The sequence below is a fragment of the Balaenoptera borealis genome (assembly GCF_965194805.1).
Source record: "Balaenoptera borealis genome assembly, chromosome: 20".
NCBI lineage: Eukaryota > Metazoa > Chordata > Mammalia > Artiodactyla > Balaenopteridae > Balaenoptera > Balaenoptera borealis.
Genome location: NC_138879.1, coordinates 10,515,629 through 10,536,505, shown reverse-complemented (window position 1 = coordinate 10,536,505; position 20,877 = coordinate 10,515,629). Strand labels below are relative to the sequence as shown.

The following is a 20,877-nucleotide window of genomic DNA, read 5'->3' as shown; positions in this document are numbered from 1 at the left end:
GCCAATGGGTGTGCTGGGGGCATGGCTGGGTGAGTCTAGGGACATGGCCAGGGCGTGGCCTCGGGAGGATTTCTGAGGCCTGGAACCCCCTTTGCTGGAGGAGGGTGCTGTCCCATCCCTAGGGTGGTCCTGTGAGAAAAACAAAGGGCAGAGGCTGCGTGGTAGAGAAGGACAAACCCCAGCTCCCCCACCAACTAGCTCGTGGTCGACCTTCTGAGCCTCAGCTTCCTTAACCTACAAAATGAGGGTGATGCTGTGAAAATGAGTTGAAATACGAGGGCCAGGTACCTTGGGTGGGGCTTGAAACAGGACAGGTGCTGAGCACATATGCATCCTTTTTCTGTCCTTTAAGGCATGTATAATCCAGTTGGGGACATGCCTACCCTGGTATAAACCAGTGAAGTCCACTGGGAGAGCTTCTGCATGCCAGTGGACATTCAGCTCCAGATTGCTCAGAGCTAGTTCAACAGCAGTCACCCATTCTTTTTTTTTTTTAAAGGAATTCCTTTATTTTTATTTTTATTTATTTATTTACTTTTGGCTGTGTTGGGTCTTCGTTGCTGTGCGAGGGCTTTCTCTAGTTGCGGCAAGCGGGGGCCACTCCTCATCGCGGTGCACGAGCCTCTCACTATCGCGGCCTCTCTTGTTGCGGAGCACACGCTCCAGACGCGCAGGCTCAGTAGTTGTGGCTCACGGGCCTAGTTGCTCTGCGGCATGTGGGATCTTCCCAGACCAGGGCTCGAACCCGTGTCCCCTGCCCTGGCAGGCAGACTCTCAACCACTGCGCCACCAGGGAAGCCCGCAGTCACCCATTCTTTAACACACATGCATGAGTGTACATACACGTTTTTAATAGTCGCCTGACAGAAGAAATCATGGAGCAGGAACTGGTCCCTGTGGCCTTGCTTGTGTCCTTGGAGTCTACTGTGCGGTGATTCAACAGTAGCCACCCCTGGACGGGGCAGCAGTCATGCTCTCCAGCATCATCAAGACAGGGCACAGAGGCCAGCGCCCCAGGATTACTCCTGGCTGGTCTGTCCAGGAGAGCGGCTGCAGGAGCAGGGGGAGGCTCCCTACTTGGAAGGCGTGGGCCTCTGTCACTGGCCTATGTCACCTTCCTCTCCTCTGACCTCCCAAATGTAGTCTTCTGCCCAGTCCACTGACCTTGGACCTTGGATCTGTCCACTTCTGTCCATCTCCTCGGCCACCAGCACCATTGTCAGCTTTCCTGCCTGCAGCCTTGATGCTTCTGTCCTGCAGAGAGGCGTCTTCCGACACTGCAGGTCTGCTCATGCTGGCGCCTGCCTCACCTGCTCTGTGCTGGCCAAGGGCTCTGCACGGTCCAGCCTGGCTTTGCTGCAGGCCACCCCACCCTGCCTTTAGGGCCATCATGTGGTGGGTGTTACAACAGGGAAACTGAGTCTACCTCTCCCCCTCCCTCCCCCACTCCTGTGCCGTTCTCATGCAGATCTATCACACAGCAGAGGACCACCTTGTGATGTCCTGGGGAAGCAGGTGAGAGGTGTGAGGGTGCTTTTGGTGATACCTCCCTACAAGAAATCAGATGAGGGCTAAAGAAACGCTGAGGAGAGCGCTGTGCCGTCTGCCCCGCTTCCTGGAAACCTGAGCCCTGACACAGCAAAATCTGGGCGTGAGTATTCAGATCACAAGAGAACCCTCTCTGGCTGCAGCCCCCTCTTGAATTGGTGTTTGCTCGAGCCCATTGCTGGTGAGCATATCTGTGTATGTGGAGGCAGCTGGTCAACGAGCAGTTGGCCAGGAGGGAAGTGTTTCTGAGATGGAGGTGAATCACTGCGAACATGATTGGATTTACAAAAATTGGTTTGACACAAACTTTCAGGAATCCATCTGCGCTCCATGAGAGGTAGAGCTATTCCCTTTTCTAGATTCCCAGGAAGCTTATGTTCTGGGGAAACTGGGTGTATTTGCTGCCAAAAGAGGCTCTATTTTTAGCCAAATGTGAGAAAGGGAAGGGGAGCCCAGAGGTGGGGGCCGAGGTGCCCTGGGTGGGGACATGCTGGTGGGAATAGTGGTGAAGGGGGCAGCCCTTGGGGCGGGGATTGGGACCCAGCCTCAGAGTGTCTGCTACCTTTTTCCTTTTGGGAAAGACGTTCCCTTCTGCAAGCACCTCCGTGGGCTGGGATGTGATGGTGCGGCCATGAGTGGATCTTTCTGTCTCCTCCCCCTACCCATGCGCTAAGATGAATACCAAAAGCTACCAGCCATCACGCGTTCTAAATTTACAGGGTACTTGTCCTTCACTGGTTGCTTAAAAGTGAAGCTGCCTTAGATGACGAGGATGCTAAAGCTGGAGGAGCATGGCAGCTGCCAGCTTCCTGGGCCCCACCTGCTGGCCTGGGCCACCCTCCTCTGAGCGCTGCGACCTCCTCACCCCGCCTGGGACCTCCTTGGCAGGGCTGCGATCAGAGGCCGCAGGGAAGGGTGGGCTTGCAGCAGGGGCCCCTCCCCTGAATGCAGGCGCAGTCTGTGTGGGGACTGAGAGGTAGGGTCTGGGGACTTGGCAACGACGCCGATGTTTCTCTGTGCTGCACCTTCCGGGGGGAGCCTGCTGTTCTCTTGTCTTCACTGCCAGAACCGGCCAAGTCCTCGGTCTGGTGGAGCCCCTGGACTGCAGGGGCAACGCTCCAAGAGAGCTTGGGGGACACAGGCAGGCACTAGAATGCCACCACCAGCATCCACCACCAACCCCAAGCTGCTTAGAGCCCACCACTGAAAGCAGACCCTCTTAAAATGCACATGCCCTTGGAGGAGCTGCCCCCCGAGCTCCCGGAGTCCCATCATCTGTGCTCCTTCAGCACTCTGCACACGCCTTATGGTTCTGTAATGATGATCCATATGGGCTTTATCGCGGTTCCCCCAGCCCTGCTCTGGGCACCCTGAGGGCTGGGACAGAGTCTCATTGTCTCTGAAGCCCCAGGGCCTACACAGGCCAGCACCCAAGGATAGAGTGAGTGAATGAACTGGGGGCAGACCACCACCCGCCCTGGTTTCTCCTGGTCTGCCTTGTAGGGCTGGCTTGCCTCTTGGTGCTGAATTTCATGGATGGATTTCATCACAACCTCAAAATAAAAGACTGTCAACTGAGCCCCAGGTGAGCAATCACTGGGCATGGGCTGAGGCACGAAGATGGAGATGGCAAGATTCTGGCCCATATGCATCTCATACACTCGTGGGGGGCTGGCAGGTGTTTATTCACAGAGGACCGAGGGCCAAGGCGATGAGAGAGGGTGAGGAACACGGCATTTTCAGTAAGTCACCCCCTCACCATCCCTGAAACACACATGCAAAGACTCATTGCAACTCTCCATGGCAGGAAGGGCTGCTGGCCTCCTAGATGTGCAAGACCAGAGGGAGGAGGCCCAGAGGCCTGGGATGCCTGGACCCTTGCAGATGCCCGCGTTGCGGGGGGTGGGGTGCGTGTGGGCAGGAGAATGATGTGGGATTCAGACAATGGATCTAGGCAGGCTCAGTGGATGGGGCCATTGGACTCCAGGGCCAAGAAGCCCTCGGAACAGGACCCCCTGGCTGCGTGTGGACCAGTCACCCTTGTGAGCTGTCTGGACAATCAATTTTAGATGAAAGTTTCTCCCTAGGTTTGATTTTTGTTCTAAAAATGTTCTGGCCACTTGGGTTTTTATCTTTATTCTGGAATTCTCTTAGTTTGGGCTTCCTGTCCTGAATCACATCAGAAATACTCTACCACTTCACGGCATGTTCCCTTCTCTGAAAACACAGTTTACTTCCAGGTAACAGTGCAGGTGCCTGACCCTAGCTTGGCCTCTCCAAAGGTCACAGAGTGCCTTTGCTTTGCCAGAACTGAGGTTTTCCCCCAGGGCAGGTAAGAGGAGAACACTGCTGGTGGTTCCTCTCTCCATGGGGGGGTGCATTTTTGTCTTTGCATCCCATTAAAAATCCCCCCATCCAGGCTTTGTGTAAGTTCAAACCAGCTCTCATGGAGTTGAAATGCTCTGGAGCAGGGCTCTGCAAACTTGTTCTGTCATTGGCCAGGTAGTCAGTATTTTAGGGCCAGACGGTCTCTGTCACAACAACTTAACTTGGCCGTCGGCGTGAAAGCCACCTTAGATAATATGTAAGTGAACGAACGTGACTGTGTTCCAATAACTTTGTTTATAAAACAGGTGGCGAGCTGGGTTTGGCCCCTAGCCTTGATTTGCTGACCTGTTCTAGAGCTTCCAGGGACGCCCAGGAGCTTTCAGACCCATCTTCCTCCCTTTGGAGAATGAAAGGCTCTTCTTCCTTTTCTCCCTCCTTCCTCCAGCTCGCTTGGAGCTCCCTTGACGGGTAACACCCCAGACGTTCCCCGGCATCACCTCCCGTGACGTGTGTGTAGGTCTAGCCCATCGTCTCCTTTAGAAGGTCCCTCCTCTTGCACAGACTTGCGTCTGCTACCTGGGTCTGCGGCCAGCTGCTTCCACATGACCGCTTCCCGATTACACGGACCACCTCTGCCCTTCAGGACTGGCCAGCTCCTGCATTGGGCACCTCGTCGGTGGCCAGCTGCCCCACCCCCACTCTAGGTCCCTCCCTTCTTTGTCTGAATCCCACTAGGCACTCCTGGCCCCCAGTACCCCTCTCTCCTGGGAGCCACAGAACTGGTTCCATGGGTGTTTGAAAAACTTAGTTTCTAAGTGACAACTTTTCTCTGAATGCCTCTCTTTACCTCTTACTGGAAGTCAGACTTTGCTTCTAGACTGTCAGGCCTCAAGCCCACCTGTGAGCCAGGTGATGTACGTGGGGTGGGAGTGGGGAGAGGGGTAAGCCCTTGTTGGGCTTTGCAGCATCTTGTCAAACAAAAAGAAAATGATCTTTTTTCCCCCTAACTTGTTTTTGGAAATAACTGTGGACTCGCAGGAAATTGAAAAATCAGTGCACAGAATCCTAGGTACCCTTCACTGGGGTGAGAGTGAGTTTTTGATGGCAAGAGTATCCTTTGGGCACTAAAAGAGGTCTTAAAAAAAACAGTTTGGAGTTGACTCTGAGTGATGTTTTCCTACCCCATCTGTACCTGCTCACTGTGTTACCTGGGGGCAGTTACTTAGCCCTCCTACCTTCATTCTGCCAGGGAGTTTTTGAGCATCTACCCCGAGGCCCTGAAGCAGGGGCTGGGGGCACAATGGGCAGGGAAGATAAACACCACCCCAGTTACACCAACACCTATGAAGTCACAGGTGGGAAGGAGAGGCCCTTGGAGAGGCTGTGATGGGGAGGTGTCTGCAGGGCCCCGCTCCCCTGAAACCTCTAGGGGAGAATCTTTCCTGGCCTCTTCTGGTTTCCGGTGGTTGCTAGCAGCCCTCAGCGTTTCTCAGCTTGTAGCTGCATCACTCCAGCCTCTGCCTCCATCGTCACATGGCCTTCTCCCTGTCTCTGTGTCCTCTTTCTTCTTGTAAGGACACCCATGATATTGGATCAAATGACTTACTCCAATTATGACCTCATCTTAACTTACATCTTATTATATCTACAAAGACCCTGTTTTCAAATAAGGTCACACTGAGAGGTACCAGGTGTAGGGGCTTCATCATATATTTTTGGGGGGACACAATTTGACCCATGGCAAACACTGACCAAGCAGAAAGAGGGAGAGGCCAGGATTCCGTGTTCCACTCTGCTCTGCTGGGACCCCACTGTGCCCTCTCCCTTCTTCTTGGAGCCCCTCCCGGCTTGTTTTAATGAGGTGCTGCCTAACAGCAGACTCAGTGAGAGGCAGTAACAGGCGCACTCTTCTATTATTGTGGCTGCCAGCACTCCAGGACCAACTGGGTTTACAAAAATAAAGTTGTATCATCTGCTGCATGTACCGCATCCCCTAAAACAGGTTATTAAGGGGAAGTGGGGAATATCGGAAGCAGATGGAGGAGTCTTTGATTTGCATAAGGTGTCATTTGCATGGCTCAGAAGCCTCCACGGAGGGAATGATGTATAGAAATACACATACGTAAGCCCTTGGTTGGGAAACAGAGGCACACTGATCAACCACAAAAATAGATGCGCGAGAGACCGGGCTGGAGGGAGGGGGAGGCGGGCGGAGAGGATAACGAGCAGAGCTAGTGCCCAGCACAGAACTCCAGGCACAGCTGCGGGGCGGCCCTCCCTCCAGCTTCTTTTCCAGCACTGTGATTTCAGAACTGATGGTTTTTATACATGCAACGGCAGGATGGTATTTCCAAAAGATCTGGCTTTTCTTCTCTCTCCCAGAAGGGCAATTGGTTAAAAAAAAAAAAAAAAGAAAGACAAGAAAAAGAAGAGCATAGTTACCAGCAAGCTGGCTGGATGATCCTGGCAGACAGGAGTTTGTGCGTGTTTTCGGGGTCCCCCGGTGCAGAAGAGGGATAGCCCTGTGCACAGAAACAGCTGAGAGTGAGGGTTCAGAGAGTGGTGATCCCGCCAGGAGAGGAGAGGAAAGGAGAGGGTGGGCTCAGGATGGCGGTACCTGACCTTGGGATTGGCCACTGGTGTGGAGGGGCTGGCAGGTGCTCTGTGGGTCTGCCACCTGTGAGGTCCTTCTGTGTCCCGGCCCCTCGCAGTCCTCAGCCTTGCTGGCTGCAGTGCTAAGAGCAGGAGGGGCTGGGCTGGTGTCACACAGTGGTTTTGTTTCACACCTTCTCAAGTGCCTGGTTCTCTCACCCACACAGGGGTCAGGGGAAGATGGGAGGTGGGTCCCTGGCTGCACAGGGCCCTCTGCAGGCCTGGTTCATCTGCGCCATGATCTTTTTTTTTTTTTTTAAGTATTTGTTTATTTATTTATATTTATGGCTGTGTTGGGTCTTCGTTTCTGTGCGAGGACTTTCTGTAGTTGCGGCAAGCGGGGGCCACTCTTCATCGCGGTGCACGGACCTCTCACTATCGCGGCCTCTCTTGTTGCGGAGCACACGCTCCAGACGCGCAGGTTCAGTAATTGTGGCTCACGGGCCCAGCTGCTCCGCGGCTTGTGGGATCTTCCCAGACCAGGGCTCGAACCCGTGTCCCTTGCATTAGCAGGCAGATTCTCAACCACTGCGCCACCAGGGAAGCCCCTGCGCCATGATCTTTTAATTGTATGTACCAGGGTGGCAGAATTGAGAGCCAGTGTCCGTTTCATGTCCAGCCACTGGGACATGGTTTAGCCAGAACAGAACTACCCCCACCTCCCACCCACCTTTGATTTGTCAATTCCAGTGTCCTCCGCTCTGACCATTCTGAACTCTGCAGATCAGACGCTTCCTATTTTATGACCTCTTTCAGTAGTGGGGCTGGGGGCCACTCCCACCTAACTCCCTGGGACTTAATACTATGACAAAGGTGACAAAAAATAAGGACGACAGTTAGGGTCACCTCTTCTTTGGGAAGGAAGCCACTTGGCTCAGTGCCACAGTCCAGCCATTTCCATCCTGGGTGGGCGACATCCCCAGCATTTTGCCAGTCATCTCAAGAGATTTTGTAAAAATTCTAAATAAATTCTAAATAAAAAAATTCTAAATAAAAATGAGTTTCCATGCCTTTTGGTTTGAAATTTATACACATAGGGTATATACTCAGACAAGAAAAGAGATTTCCATTACAAAACTCCAAGCTTAGAAAAATAGATGGTGATGAGTGATATTACAATATACTTCTCAAAGAATTCCAGCCAGGTGCCTTCAGATGTTGAGATCCTGGCGAGCGTAAAAACTTCAATTTGATTTACACGTGTGTGATTAGAGAGAGCTTCAGAGGTGCAGATAGTTCTCCCCCGTTGGGGTTGGAATGGGGGTAAGAGAGAGCTCTGTCGTTAGAAATGAAACTGAAATTGCCAAGGCATAGCCCCTCTGGAAAGAATAGGAATCATTTTCTTGGAAATGAGGACAGCGGGCTTTCTTCCTTGTTGGGAAACTCACTGGTGAATCCAAGTAATCACAGCAGAGGGGCCTGCTGGGTGGTGTGGAGGTCTTTGCCTTCTGGCTTACCTGGTCTGTGGCAGACTAGAGATTCTTGCCACCTGATGTACCTGTGGTCCTTTAATTTACAGCAGCCTTGTCAACCAGGGGAGGTCTTGCTCCCAGGGGACGTTTGGCATTGTCTGGAGACATCTTTGTTGTCTCAGCTTGGGGGGCAGTGGTGGTGCTCTGGCATCTAGAGGGTGGAGGCCACAGATGCTGCTCAACACCTTACTGTGCCCGGGACAGCCTCACCTGTCAGTGGTGCTGAGGTTGAGAAACCTTGATTTACAGGGGCAACTGGCAAGGCTGGGAGGTGCCGGAGGGCCCTTTCCGTGCTAAAGCCATGAAGACAACATTCTTTAAACATCATGATGGGCACTTATCCGATGGTGAATTGTATGCCAGAATCCTTGTTATCCAGTTATGTGACTGTGTAGGTCCTGAGCACGTGGTGCCTGGAGAGATTCTGTGGGAGGGGTGACTTCTCTGCCTCTCAAGGCATGAGACAAAGCAGGGCTGCTTTTACAATTGTTCCTCCAGCAGAGGCGTTTGCTTCCAGATGCGATGCCCTTGTGCTCGGTCCAGACTCAACACTCTCCCGGGGGCCGGCAGTCTTGGACCCAGCGTTCTGCACATCGTTGGGGGGAGCAGCTTTCATCACTTGAAGCTGACATCCCAGGGAAGGGGGCCTTGCTGCATATTCAAGAACGCTGCTTTGCAATGGAACCCCAGGGCGGACATGCTGAGCAGGAGAGAGAGGCCGTTGTCTTGCTTTTGTTTCTCCTCTTTAAAACCACTGAAAGGCTGGAACAGAGCTCTGGTGCCTCCACCAAGCTGAGTGGGGGGAGGAGAGGCTGAGTTAGACGCACAGGAAGCCGCTTGCCCACGTTAATGCTGAGACTGTTTGTAAATATTGGTTCTAGGGAACCGGCTCTAACCTGCAGTTTGTCTGCCGTGTGTTGGTAAACCTGCCTGAACATCACTCTCTGCAATACCCTTCTGTCAAACTCATTTTTTATCCAAATGGGGAATGGAGTTATTTTATTAGCTCAGAACTCTCCAGAATCCTGGGCTCCCCTCCCTGGTGGGAGAGTGGAAGTTTCCCATCACAGAATGGGGTCCTGGGGAATCATTTAACCCAACTTTGGTTTTAACGGTGGAGAAACTGAGGCCCAGAAGGGAAAATCAATGAGGTGGTCACAAGTGCAGGACTGAAATCCCAGCCTTTCATCTCCCAGGACAATGCCTACTCCCCCTGAGGAGGTGAAACCCCACGACCCCTTAGTGATGTCAACTCATTTTGGTGGCACTGAGGCTGGAAGAGGAGTATGAGATTCAGGACACGGAAACTGTGGGAGGTGAGATATCAGGATGCTGGATATCCTGATATTGGCAGCTTTGAAAGGTTTGACTTTGATTAGTTTTGCATTTCATCAAATTGCATTTAATTTGTGTGTTTGCCAGTCTTTCTCTCTCCCGTTGGGCAGACAGCTGTCCCACCCCTGGTTGTACTCCTGGCGTCTGGGCTTGCCCAGTGCTCAGAGCTCAGGCTCAGTAACTCCTGTTGAATGAACCAGTGGATTCCTTGATCACCTCTCTTTGATCAGCTCATGGGGACACTGAACTTGGAAGAGAGAAACTCATTGACTAGAACTTTGGTCTTTCACTGTGATGTTGTGACTGAATGTTTGCGACCTCCCAATATTCACATGTTTAAACGAATCCCCAGTGTGATGGTATTAGGAGGTGAGGGCCTTTGGGAAGTGATTAGGTAGTAAGGGTGGAACCCCCGTGAATGGGGTTAGTGCCTTGTAAAAGAGACCTCAGAGAGCTCCCTTGCTCCTTCTGCCATATGATGACACAGGAGAAGATGGACATCTATGAACCACAAAGAGTGCTCTCACCAGACACTGAATCTGCCAGCACCTTCATCTTGGACTTCCAGCCTCCAGAACTGTGAGAAATAAATGTCCACTGTTTAAGCCACCCAGTCTATGGTATTTTTGTTATAGAAGCCAGAGCTGACTAAGAAGTCATGGAAGCATCAGGGCCTCTGTGAGCACAGGATGATCTTTCTTTCCTCCCAACCGATTTCCAGGCGCCCAAACATGCAGAACCCCAGTGGGGTTTGGTAGTGCCTGGTGACATTTAGACAAGTTTAATTCCTATCATACTGGAAACATTTAAACTTAAAATTGTGGTAAAATACATGTAACATAAAATTTACCATCTTAACCATTTTTCTGTGTCCAGGTCAGTGGCGCTGAGAACATTCACGTTGCTGTGCAGCCATCACCACCATCCATCTCTAGAACACGTTTTCCTTTTGCAAAACGGAAGCTCTTTGCCCATTCAACACTAACTCCCCACTCCCACTTCCCCAGCTCCTGGCAACCACCATTCTACTTTCTGTCTCTATGAATTTGACTACTCTAGGTATTTCGTATAAGTGAAACCATGCAATATTTGTCCTTCTGTGAGTGGCTTATTTAACTCAGCATAATGTCCTCAAAGGTCCATCCATGTTGTAGCCTGTGTCAGAATTTCATTCCCTTTTGAAACTGAATAATATTCCATTGTATGGATGGACCACATTTTGTTTATCCATTCATGTGTCTATGGACACTTGGGTTGCTTCCATCTTTTGGTGATTTCGAATAATTCTGCTATGAACCTGGGTGTACAAATATCTCCTCAAGATCCCACTTTCGATTCTTTTGGGTATATACCCAGTCATGGAATTGCTGGATAAAACATTTAAACTTTCTATTATAATCTTTTATTTCTGTGTCTGGAAATTGATTAATTCATCATGTGGGAGATACAAGTATTTGAACTTCTGGTTCAAATATTTCCTGTGCACTTTCTATAAGTCACTCTTTTGGGGGATGCAGCAATGTGTAAGAGACAGTTCGGCCTCAAGCAGCTCAACGTCTAGTAAGAGAGATGAGACTCAAGCACAGAATGGTGAATGCCAGGGAGGACATTGATAAGGGCTAGGATGTACAGGGGTGAACTGGGAGGGTTTCCTGGGCGAGCTGGCATTTCACATAGCTTCTGAGAGGAGGTGGGATTTGGACACATGAGGATGGGTTGTCAGAGATCCTTCTCAAGAGCAAAAGAGCTTCCACTCAAGAAACTCTTTACATAGTGTATTTTCTCTTTTGGATAAATACTAACATCATGACATTCTCTTCTTTACTGTAGATGAGATTCAACATCCCTGAGGTGAGCTCCATAACCTCCCTGGGGTTAGGGGTGGAGTCTGTGTGTGTGCATGTGTGTGTCAGGACTTTACTTAAAGATGACACTGCCTTAATATGACAGGAGATCTCATAAGACCCCTGGAAATGGTCTATGGGAGCAGATGGATAAAAGGTAACGTGGCAGGGGAGGGGCGTATCTCAGCTCCTGCTTCTGGAACAAGAATCCCATAGACTTAAACAACAAACATTCTATCTCACAGTTCTGGGAAGTCTGAGATCAAGGTGCTGGCAGATTCTGTGTCTCGTAAATGACTCTCTTCCTGGCCTGTAGACTCCTCACCGTGTCCTCAAGTGGCAGAGAAAGAGACCATCTCTCTGGGGTGTTTTCTTTCAAGGGCACTAATCCCATCATGAAGGCTCCACCCTCGTGACTGACTCACCCTGCAAAGGCCCCACCTCCAGATACCGTCTCATTGAATATGGGGGGACACACACATTCAGTCCACGGGGTGGGGGTGGCCCCATGGGGCTCCTGGCCCTGGTGTCAGCAGGAGAGTTTCTGTGTCTGGAGATGGTTGCAGACTTGTAGCTACTGAGGAGTGGTTTCTAAGGAGGAAGAGACACTTTAGACTCTTGGACTCGGGGCACGGTGATACCTTCAGCGTGGCCTCACTACGCAGGGCCTCTGCAGTCAGAGCAGTTTTCAGGACAGGCGTCAGAGAGCAAAGACACCTGGAGACTGGGAGTCCTGTGGGGTACCCAGTGCCTCCCAAACTCCATTTTCCAGCCTTGGAGGCATGCACACTTTTTAGGAGCGTTTCCAGGTCCTCCCCTCCATCGTGGCCTTAGTTGATCCCTGTCTCCCCCAGTGGCTGAGATTGGCCCCCCAGTGGTGGTGGGAGTAATAGGAGGGCTCCCTTCCCAGGTCCTGGAGCAGTAACTTCATCGAAAAACCTGCATGTCTACTTCACCCTGAATGGGAATTTGTCAGGCTATACGGTTAAAGGGTAAACTGTATAGAATTTTCAATGACCTGAAATAATCCACCTGTTTATATTAGCAAAAAGGTAAATTGAGAATATATAAATATCAAGTCCCAGTAGGACTGTATAAAAACAATCATTGCTCAAGGCATCCTTTCAGCAGTGGGTTCTGCCAGTATGTAATGGATTATAAAATGGATAATGCCCATCGATCCTGTAATCCCATTTCAGGAAGCACAGAGCACAGAAGTTGCTAAAACTGCCCAGTCTTACTTGTGCAAGGATGTTTATATCTGCACTAACAGCGGGAAGAATTTAAACTGTTAATACTGCGTTGTCGTCAAGAATGACAAATTTGCTGATTATATATTTCATAGACGAACCTATTGAAATAATATCGAATTAAAATCACATCACATAAAACAGATTCCTGAAAATTGCGAATGCAGGTCGATGATGGGAGAACTGGGAGCCTTTCTGTTCGTCCGGTGGCTTTTGTCTGAGTTGCTGCCATGGACAAGGCCCTGTGAGGCTGGGACACGGGACGGTGAGCCCAGAGGCAGATCCCTGCCCTGAAGGGCCTGCTGACTAGCGGTTGGCCGAGTCAGCTAAGTCAACAGCTGGAATTCCAGGGTGAATGACCAGTGCTCAGCAGGGCGAGGACAGGGGGCTGTGGGCGCCCCTAGGAAAACTCACAACCCTGTCCTGGCGATCATTCCTGGAGGGTGGATGGCTAGGAGAAGGGCGAGTGTGTGTGTATGAGGGCAGGACATGTGGGGTGCACAGATGCCCAGGGTGGGACGAAGGAGAACGCATGGCATGATGGGGGACCTGCCTGAGGGTTGTGTGACAGAGCGAGAGATGGGCAGTGAGAGGTGAAGATAGAGGCAGGCTGGTCATCCAGACCAGCAGTGGGCGCCTGCTGCTTTTGCATTAGTTAGTTTGACTATCTCAAAAGAAAATATTTTTGATAACAGCTTTAAGGAGATATATACTCACACACCATACAACACACTCATTTAAAGTGTGCCATTCAACGGTTTGGAGTATATTCAGAGGTGTGCAACCATCACCGCAATCCATTTTAGAACACTTTGTCCCCCCCTAAAAAAAACCCATGCCCTTTAGCTGTCACCTTCCAGTCCTCCCCTCCCCCCAGCCCCTGGCAATCACGAATCCACTTTCTGTCTCTACAGATTTGCCTGTTCTGGATTTTTCATGTAAATGGAATCATGTGACTGGCTTCTCTCACTTAACATAATGTTTTTATAGGATATTTTTTAATTGACACTAAAATACAATTTGGTACTAAAGTGTTCTTCAGAGAAAAATAATATGAGTCCTTTCTGGCTAAGAAAAGGAAATTCAACTTCCTTAAATTGAAAACAAACAAACAAAAAAGTAGCCATGTATTAGACTGAGGGGGTTGGTGGAGAGCGCTGTTGAAGATCCAGAGACTGAATTTTCTCCCTTCATTAGTCTCTCAAAACCGGTGCCCCCAGCCTGTGACTTGGGGAGAAGTGGGAGGCATGGTGGGAGGGCTGCTCTGGAGCGCTGTGGCTCAGGTCATGGGAGGTCACAAGTGGAGAAGGGGTGTAGCTTCCTGAGTGAGGGAGCCACACTGCTGCCCTCCTCCCCACCATTCCTACCTTGCACCCGAGCGCTCTGGTCCCTGCGCCCGAGACCCAGCATTGTCTATGGCGTGGCCACCCCGCAGGGCAGGAGGGAGGGTGGATTCCAGAGAAGGGGGTGTCTGGGCATTAATTAAACACAGACCACCGCGTACCCCGTTGCCATGGGCTGCGTTTTTTTCTTATTTCCTCCCTGTCACTGTGCCCACCCCCCTTCCCTCCCCCCGCTGGTACCCCCTCCTGTGCTGGACCGGCAAGAGCTTGTTGCAGCGTTTGTGGGCTGCTCACTACCCTTTGCTCATGCCTTTCCTTTATCTAGCCATTTGCTCCTCCTGGTTCCAGGAGGAAGATTCTAACCTTAGCCCATTCCACAGTCCTGGCACCAGAAGTACAGAGAGGGGAAGTTACCTGCTCAGGGCTCACAGATCCCGAATTACTGCCGCACAGCTGGAACCCAGCCCTTCTGACCTGCAGTCCTGGAGGCCTTACTGTCACCCCGCCCCCATCCCGGACTCGATGGAGCTCTTTTATCCCCATCCCAGTTTAGGGTACCTGCATGAAAAATAAAGCCCTTATTCTTACATTGTTTTTCCTATTAAGACATTATACTTATTGTAGAAAAATGGAACAATACCAAACATCAGAAAGAAAAGAATTCATCTATCGTCCTGCTACCCCGAAACATAAATAAACGTGGATCTCTCTGTATTTATGCAAATTTTACATGTGCCTGTGCTCTCTCTTTCTCTGTGACCACAGAGTCCTGTTCCTGTTCCTGGTCCTGGTACTTGCTGGCTTTCTTCCTCGTCCTGTACTTCAGGAAGAGCCTCCGGCTTGGCCGTGATGGCAGGAAATGAAAAGCAACATTTTTCCTTAAAGTCTTTCAATAGTTATTTACCGAGCACCTACTGTGTCCCTGGTGCTGTTCTAGGTGCTGGGGGAAGCAGAGGGATCTGGCTCGCCCTGCTGGGAGTTCCGGCCATTGGCAGTGGTGGGCTCATGTTTGTGTGATGAACCAGACCAGGAGCTCCAGGCGCTAACACCCCTCACGTCTTAGGTCCCAGGTCAGGCACTTTCCTGCCTGGTCTCATGGACAGTGGGCTCCACCATCCGTGTTCTCTGGCTGTTGGGTGCCCATGCCTCTACTTTGTCATGTGAGCTGGAGGCAGGGGCTGTTTTAGTCCTTTTACGTTCTGTAATTGCTGCAATTAAATGACATCGCGAACTAACGTCCACTCGCCCAGAACTCTTTATTATGCTCCAAGCGCTCAAGTGCTCTTAAGGACCCGGGAGGTGGTTTTTTGTTCTTTTTTAAAAAATTTTATTGAAGCATAGTTGATTTATAGTATTGCGTTAGCTTCAGGTGTATGGCATGGTGATTCAGTTATTTTTTTTGCAAATTACTTTCCATTATAAGTTATTACAAGATATTGAATATAATTCCCTGTGCTATACAGTAAATCCTGTTGCTTATCTATTTTATGAACAGTAGTTTCTGTTAATCCCATGCTCCTAATTTGTCCCTCCTCCCCTCCCCCTAGGAGGTGGTTTTTAAGCTTCTGGTGCAGGAGGCCAATGAGTTCTGTTTTCACATGTGGTGTCCCCCAGGGGTCGGGGGCACAGGCTTGGAAGGCCCTGCCCAGCCCAACCATTCCCCAGCTCCGTCACCCTGGACACCCGCATGCCCTTTCTGAGCGTCTTGGAAGCAGAAGAGCGTGTCCTGCCCCAGGCCGGGCTCCAGAACCAGAGCACAGGGCACAACTGTGAGGTCCTTGCTCTTACTGAGCCATGGGTCAGGGCTAGTAATACAGACCTGCAAGGAGAGGAAGGTCCTGGTGCAGAACCTCCGCTGTCCACCGAGAACCTCTTGGGGAGGGAAGTCCAGCCAGCTTTTTGGCCTCTCTTAGCCTCCAGTTCCTTCCCCATCTGCTAATGGAGGGAGTCAGACTAGCTGGTCTCCTGGCACCTTCTAGCTCTGGGACCTCAGATCCTAGGCCAGAGGGCTGAGCCCATCTGCTCGCCCACCTTTTGGGGAATTGGCCCTCTGGGCGCTCTCTGGGACAGCTGCTCCTCGATGTCAGCTGTGCTGTCATTTCAGCCAACTCTTACCTGGGCTCAGTGTCTCCCGAGTGTCAGAGGGAGGCTCTGAGTGTGTGTGTGCGTGCGAGCGTGCACTGAGTTGCTGTGTTCTTTTTTTAATTAATTAATTAATTAATTAATTTTTGGCTGCGTTGGGTCTTCATTGCTGCGCACGGGCTTTCTCTAGTTGTGGCGAGCGGGGACTACTCCTCCTTGCAGTGCGCGGGGCTTCTCATTGCAGTGGCTTCTCTTTGCTGTGGAGCACGGGCTCTAGGTGCGCGGGCTTCAGTAGTTGTGGCATGTGGGCTCAGTAGTTGTGGCTCAGGACCAGCTTTGCTCCTGTGCCACCTGGAAAGCTGTGCAGGGTTCCAAGCTCGGAAGGGCTGGCACTTGATTTAAAGCTCTGCTGTTGCTATCCGAAATGTGAACAAGGGCCTCACATTTTCATTTTGTTCTGAGGCCTGCAACTCATGTGGCCGGTCCTGGTGGGGACCCCCTCCCACACAGAGTGATGCATCAAGTAGAAGCCCCGTCTGGAAGAGGCCCCGCCATGCTCTTTCCTGCAGCCTTGGAGGGGAGCCCAACATTAATCCCACCCTCACACCTGGCCACCCGAGGCTGAGGGGCAGGTGCTGGCCTCTTGGTGCTGTGACGCTGGCTGCCTCCCGGCCCAGGTGCCAGGCTGAAGTGGCAGAGGACATTAGTCACTCTCAGGCCTGCGTCCCTTTGCTTTGGGCAGGGCAGAGGGAAGCTGGCTGCTGGGCTGGCATCTGAGGGGTGGGGAGGGCAATGTGGAGCGTGTGAGTCTGCACCTGGGAGCATGTGCTGGGGTTTTAATTAGCATCCCTGCCTCCTGCCCCCGGGGCGCCAGCATGTGCACTGGGTTTGCTGTGGCTCCAGGCTGCTCCCTATCTCTGCCCAACACTCTCCTCGTCCCCAGTGCCGACCCTCGGCTGCCAAGCAGAAGACCTTGGCAGCCACTCTGCTCCTTCGCTATCTCTGGCCAGTGGGGACCAGCCTTAGTGCCCGCATCTCCCCTTTTCCCCCTCTCACTCATTTAGTCTGCTGACACACTGCCCAGTGAGCCCTTCCCTTGGGGAAGGCGATAAGGATGAAAGGTGGAAGGGGGAAGGCCCTGTCCCAGGGAGGGGACACCGGTCCCAGCCCATTTCCCATGGCCCTACACGACCTTGGACAACTCCCTTAACCCCAGTCTCATTTTCCTCAACTGCACGGGTAGAGTTGGACACGATGATTCCTAATATGCCTTGTGAACCGCTACAGCTCAGGGGACCCCGAGACCACCCCCGGGTCCAGTGATTCACTGGAGGAACTCAGCAAAGCCGTTACACTCCCAAGAGTACAGTCTATCACAGGGAAAGGACACAAATAAAAGTCAGCAGTGGTGAGGACACGGGGAGGGGGAAGGGTAAGCTGGGACGAAGTGAGAGAGTGGCCATATATACACTACCAAACGTGAAATAGATAGCTAGTGGGAAGCAGCCGCATAGCACAGGGAGATCAGCTCGGTGCTTTGTGACCTCCTAGAGGGGTGGTATAGGGAGGGTGGGAGGGAGACACAAAAGGGAGGAGATATGGGGATATATGTATATGCATAGCTGATTCACTTTGTTATAAAGCAGAAACTAACACACCATTGTAAAGCAATTATACTCCGATAAAGATGTTTAAATAAATAAATAAATAAAAGTCAGCAGTGGGAAGAGGCGCCCAGGGCAGCGTCCAAGCGAGACCAGGGGTGAATATCCAGGTTCCTCTCCCAGTGGAGTTGTGTGGACGGCCCTCAATCCTTTCAAAACGATGTTTGACAGTGCTCACCACCTAGGGATGCTCACCTGAGCCTTGGGGTCCAGAGTGTTCACTGGGAGCTGATCACATAGACATCACTGACCACCCACGTGGCTGACCTTTGTCTGTGGCCCCCCAGGAGGTCAAACTGATACAGCACGGCCCCCAGGCCCCCTTCCCAAATCACACTGTCAGCATAGTGTGACTATCTGGCTGCCCAAGACCCCCAGGTAAACAAAGACACTTATTAGTCAGGACCTTCCGAGGGCTCAGAGGGGACCTCCCAGGAACCAGAGGCAAGGGCCAAACCTTTTTTGGAGCAAAGCTAACCCTTTACTGCACAGGCCCCAAGATGATTCTGGCAGTGCAGACAGGAGAGGTAAAGGGAAGACGATCCAGGGGAGAGAGGGCCACCCCCATTCTTAGCACAGGGGATGGTGTGCAGGAATGGCAGAGGGGGAAGGAGGAGGGGCTGAGCCCCAGGGGACTGGCCCCTCTGCCGTTCTCTGAGGGCCTTGCCTCAAGCATATCCTGGGTGACTTGGGCCTGACTCTGGGCTGGGCTGTGAAGTCAGGGCCATTCTTGAATGAGAGGGCTTAGGAGATAGCTGGACGTGCCTTTTCTCACGCATCACCTGGCTCCTCTCTCCTGCCTTGCTTTCCCCTTCTGGCCGTCCCCTGGCACCTGCCTGAGAGCGTGGCAGCAGGCCTTGGCTCGGCAAGTGAGCCCTGGGGCAGCAGTGGGGTGTGTGGGCTCCCAGGGGCAGCCCCATCTGCCGAAAGGGCTGTCTGCCCTTCAGGAGAGCAGCAGAGTGGAGGCGGCCTTTGTCTCTTCCTTTTTTATGCTGAGTTCAAAGCTCAGCCTTCCCCCCAACTCCTGAGCTCCCCCGTTTACCTCCTGAGCATCCGTTTTGGCGCCCCCAGGGCTTTAGGGGATCCACCAGCCCCAGGTCTTCTCCCAGCAGTTCCCGAGCTCAGCATCCTGAAGATGATGCCTCTCCTGGGCCAGCCTCCTCCTTCCCGGCGCTTCTGAGCTCTTTGCCCCAGCAGCCCTGGGCCCCCCCTTTGTTTGGAGGAAATGTTCCACTTATGCCATCTCCACCCTCCACACGATGGGAAAACAATTTTTCGAAATTGTTTCTCTTGAAAGTAGGAAACCAGGAACAGGGCTTACTGGGCCTGGCGCCAGCCACTCGGCATCTCCACGCTCCATACTTTCAGAAGACTTTCCTGCCCACTTGCTCATATCATCCTCACGTGGTTCTGGGAGAGGGGGCAGGGCAGGCTGTGTCACCCCCAGTTTGTAGATGGGGACACTGAGGCCTGGCTGATTCTTGCAGGGCTCCTTCCTGGGGCTTGTCCTCACAGCCCCACCCTTCTATGTTGAGGAAAATGGTGAGAATCACACAGATTCTCCCTCTGACCCCTAGGCCCAAGCCCCGCTGGCCTTGGGGGATCCTTCTCATGCTTTTCCTCTGTGCGTGTGAGCCTCGCCTCAGGGACCCCTTGAACAAGCCCAGTGAGACTCGGATGCAAACCTCTTTCCAGCACAATGTGACGTGGAGGAAGCGGGTGCTTGGCCTGGCCATCACTCGGACCTCAGCTAGGAACCCCCTCTTTCCCTGGCCTCTCCCTTCTCCCAAACAGCATTACCTCTACATTTTCCAGCTGCTATAATAGATTTTATACAGTCGGTCAGTGCACTTTAGCGAGTGATAGATCACTTTCATTGCTTTGCTTCGTGATTAATTTCCCATAATAGTCCTCTCTAACACCAAGGCGAAAAGAGGAGAGAGAGAAAAAAAACCTACATGATCCACTTTGTGCTTGGAGTATAAATGAATTAGCTTTAATTTCTGTTTAATTGTTTCCATAGCTCAACCTCTGCTGACTTCACAGGATAATTTATTTTGCAGTCTTGGGGAAAAGGAGGAGGGGGCGGGGGACAGAAGCTGTAGCCGAGTGGTCTGCCTGTGGACACTGTTTAATTATACCTGATGGTCTTATCTCCTTGTAATTATTGGAGGTTTGTCGGGCTTCTCTGGCGGCCTCCCGTCCGCACGGAGGATTGATTCCTGGTCAGACCGCAGGCCAGCTGCTTTCAAGAAGTCCAGCCATCTGCAGGGAGTGTGGTGTGGAGTCGAGAACAGCAGAGGGGGTTCCTGAAGTTGCTGGTGGGGAGGCTGGATGCAGGGTAAGGTGTCTTTGGAAGTGGAAATTTCCTGATGTTACTGTTGATGTTACAGAAAAGATGACTCCCCGCAGTACAGCAACACAGCGGGTTTTTTCCCCAACCCTCCCTCTCTAGAGCCAGTGAGAGGCCAGGGTGGGCAGGCGGGGTTTCCACTGCCCCTCTTCCGAAGCCGGTTGTTAGAGCTGTGTTGACAACAGGTCCTCTCTGCCCAGTAACTGAAGCACTTAGTGAGTGCTTGGCCAGCAGAATGGGGACCCCTCCTGCACCCGCCTCTTTCCCTACGGAGTCCAGCATGCTGCTTTCTCTTTTTTGAGATTTATTGTAGTAAGATACATATGACGTAAAATGTATCATTTTAGCCATTTTTAAGTGTTCACATCAGTGGCATCAAGGACATTCACACAGTTGTGCAACCATCACCACTATCTACTTCCAGAACTTTTTCATCGTCCCCAAGTAAAACTCTGCCCATTAACCAATAACACCCCATTCCCTCTCCCCCAGCCCCTGGTAAACCTCTCTTCTACTTTCTGTCTCTATGGATTTGCCTATTCTAGGGATGTCATACAAGTGGAATCATACAATATTTATCCTTTTGTGTCTGGATTACTTCACTTAGGGTAATGTTTTTAAGGTTCATCCATGTTGTAACGTGTGTCAGTGCTTCACTCCTTTTTAAGGCTAAATAATATTCTATCGTGTGGATGGACCACACTTTGTTTATCCTTTCACGGGCGATGGACATGGTTGTTCTAGTGGGCTTTGGGATGGTCCAGAGTCCATGGCCCCATCTAGATGATCTAAACTTCTCATCCAAGTTACCTGAGCATTCCCCTCCTCCCCGCCGTGTCATCTCTGCCAGTCAGAGAAGAAGGTCCCCGGGCCCCTCTGTAGATGCCCTCCAACTTGGGACTCCAGCAGAGCCTTGAGCTAGCGGTCCCTCTGGCCTGGGCATGAATATTCATGAAGCAGCTCTTCCTGGGCCATCTTCACTTAATCCTCTCAACAGACCCATAAA

General features: G+C 51.7%; 1 protein-coding gene across 16 annotated transcripts in view; it reads left to right on the top strand.

Moving 5' to 3' along the window:
* The window catches only part of RBFOX3 (RNA binding fox-1 homolog 3), a 452,065-nt gene that overhangs the window by 70,657 nt on the left and 360,531 nt on the right, over nucleotides 1-20,877 (top strand). For 2 of the 16 annotated variants that reach the window (XM_082371584.1, XM_082371582.1), the window contains exon 2: nucleotides 19,692-19,859. The exons of the other annotated variants lie outside the window; for them this stretch is intronic. The gene's annotated coding sequence lies outside the window, so the exon portion shown is untranslated. The remainder of the gene's footprint in view (nucleotides 1-19,691; nucleotides 19,860-20,877) is intronic. 16 annotated transcript variants of the gene reach the window in all.